This window comes from Xiphophorus couchianus, chromosome 18, assembly GCF_001444195.1.
Source record: "Xiphophorus couchianus chromosome 18, X_couchianus-1.0, whole genome shotgun sequence".
Lineage (NCBI taxonomy): Eukaryota > Metazoa > Chordata > Actinopteri > Cyprinodontiformes > Poeciliidae > Xiphophorus > Xiphophorus couchianus.
Window position 1 is genome coordinate 2,982,516 of NC_040245.1, and position 3,372 is coordinate 2,985,887.

Sequence of the window (3,372 nt, forward strand, 5' to 3'; positions counted from 1 at the left end):
CCACTTTCCTTTGATCCTGATATCCAAAATTCTAAACATTTTTCTTTTCTTGCAAAACGAAAAAATGTTCAACTGAAATAAAAAATTTCCTAGACTTGCCTGGAGTCCAATCAACTTAAAAATGAAATCTAAATAGAAAAATAAAAGTTGGGTTTTTTTTTTGCAGGAGCTTTCAGCTCCAAAAAAATTTGAATTTAGAAAAAGATCTGAGAACTTAAAAGATGATTTCTTTTTTAGATTTTAACTGAGATGCCAATAAGTTGGATTTCACCATATATGCATGATTTGTACATTTTCCATTTAACTGAAACAGAGAAATGAATAAAAAATGATCATGTTTATTTTACATTTGTGCATGAAACACTTTGTGCTCAGGTGATCCAAATGTGCCAGATGTATTAATTTTTGAGTTGATTTTCAGCATTGGATGATTTTTCGCTCCTGTGGTCGTTCAGTTGTTAAAAGTCTGGTCAGCGTTCAGGGACATGTTAGCATGCACGCGCCGTCCTTGAACGCCACACCAGCCTCTGCAGCTTCAAACAGGGCCTTGTGCTCCTGCAGACGCTCCTCGTTTCATTTACATCTCCAAAATGAACTGATGCTTCATCCACAGCAGGATGCTGACACCAAGCAGCAGGAACATTCAGGAACATATGGAGACATCAGAGTTTAATCTGGAAGTTTTACATCTCTAGATGTTTCTATCCAGCGTTGTGCCACCTGGCTGCTGCTGTGTGAGATTTAGATGTGATTTTTTTGTAACGCTGATGGAGCCAAAGCTTGTCTAATCGAGGTTTGTGCGGATGACAAAAAGGAGGGGAATTTCTTTAAATTCAGAGGACTGATTTCACAACATGTGGTGGTTTATTTAAATAACAAAAACATGCAAATTATTAAAGCAAAAAAGAAAACGCAACAGAGAAGCTGTAGGAATGTCCTAATCAGGATTTACTCTGAAAGCTAATTAAAATTAGACATTTTCTGAAGCCACATTAGAAAATGCAGTTTTTACCCAACTGGACATTGATAAGGTTTCTCCAAGGTAACAAACTTAGTCTAAGATTTGGGTTTGGTTATCATATTCTCTGCAATGAAAAATGAATTGAGGCTAAAACTGAACCATGGGTGAAAATTAGAATAAAAAATGTTACATATAACTTAAAGAAGACTTAGACTAAAAAAAAACAACTTTAAAACAAAGACCTCATGTAAAAATAATACTAATATCAGGCAAAAATGACACAAAATGCAACCAAGGCTCAAATCCATGCCTTACTCGGAGGGTGTCTAAAGTGTGGCCCTTCGACTGCTTTTGTGCGGCCCCCGACTGCAATTCAAAACTGGCACAAATTTGGCCTTTAAATGGAGATGGAAACTTTTAATTTGTAATCAGGCTAAAAATAGTCACCAACAAAAAATGTTTACACAGGAAAATGTAAAATGCAACAGAAAGTATTCGTGTTTTATAACCAAGTTTTAAGAAAAGGTAAATCCAAGTTTATCCAGAGACTTTTACTGAAAAACTGCACAGAAATCAGCTTTTATTCTTTCTTAAACTTGGTTAAATACGGCAAACGTTTTGAGAGAACGTGACCAAAGTTCTGTTTTTATTACTGAAAATAAATGTATCCAATTGAGCCTAAAAGAAACTGAAAACTAGATGCCTCAAAAATGTTCTAAAAAATTTTTGAGGAATCTAGAATTTTCTTTAGAAATTCGAATTTTTAAGAAAAATCAATGTCGGAAATTTTCTACAAACAAGTGTAATTTTGAAATGCTAAAAATTTCTGAGATTAATCACAAAATGTCAGCTTTTAGCAGGACTGTGCTCCGTTCTTCTGTCTGCAGTGGTTCTAACACACAAACAGTGTTTATGTAACGCTTCCTAAAAAACCAGCCACGCAAAACCCAGGAAACCATTTTGTTTATTGGAAGACAATCTGAGAAACCAAACCAATAACACTGAATTATTTGAATTATTTGACATCACGCTTCTCAGAGTCGGAACAATTTCAGCCTGGAAAGTCGTCGATGCGTTTGATTGCAAATCAATCTTCCTGCTGCAGTCTGGAAAAGGTGCTTCATTAGTTTTGGCACTCAGATAAACAAACAAACTCAACTTTCCTCCAATGAGCATGAAGTTTTCACGCTAACCTGTGCGTTGCTACAGGATGCCTAAAGGTAAAATGACTGAAAGTTCACTTCTCTCTTTAGCCCTCTTGGCACTTTTTAAAATTATTTTATTTATTTTTTTGGCAGCTTTTAAAACACTTATTGTGCCTTATTCTTCAAATTATAAATATTTACAGGGTTTAGACTTTTTAAAGATGAAAAGTAAAAAATATCTTTATGCTTATTAACGAGCGTAACTTGATTTATTTCATCACAGATGGGATCTCGTCTTTTTTACACTAAAATCTGGAACAACAACTAACGGATTTCTGTAATTACATTCTGAACAGAGCGTCACTTTTTTAAAAACACCTTACAGGACATGACAAGGAATGGAGTATTGCAGAGATTTAGATAATAAAAATATTTAAATGAGCCTTAAGGAGCTGTGCAAAAGTTTTAAATCAATAATTCTCCAGCTTCTCTTCCAGTCTTTCATTTGAGTTTTTTATTTATTTATTTTGATATTTCAGATTATGATGGCAGCACATCACAGAGTGCTGCCTTTGTTTTTGTTTACTGTTAAAATGTTACTTTTACCCAATAAATTGAGCAATTTTTGTTGTTTTATTTTCTGTCACCTAAAGAAAACTCTAAAAATTGTTGTTCACTGCAGTGAAATGAGGGAAAATGTGGCCAGAAATGTGAGGAAAACCTCAGAGAATCTGCAGCTTCTCATCCAAACCAGTTTAAAACGAAACAGAAATGCATGAAGTACGCAGAAACGCACCGAAACGAAGGACGGTTCCATAGCTTCTGCTCTTCCTGTCAAACATTTTTGGTTGATTAAATCTCAAGTCATGAACGTCAAAGCACTGTACAGCAGTAACACACACACGTCCACACACACCCCTACACACACACACACATACATTTTTGCGTGGCTATCTTTGTGGGGACTTTCCATTGACTTCCATTTATTTCTACAGTCTAAACCTTAACCTTATCCTAACCCCTAACCATTACATACATAACCCTAACCAAAACTCAATTCACACCGTAGTCCTAAATCTGACCCCTGACCCAAACACAGCGTTTCCCCTTGTGGGGACCAGGCTTCGGTCCCCACAAGGATCAGTGTGTCCCCACAACGTAGTATGTGTCAGGAAAATGGTCCCCACAAGGTATTAGAAACAAACGCACACACACACACACACACACGCATACATGCACAGAGGATTTATAACAACACATTAAGTC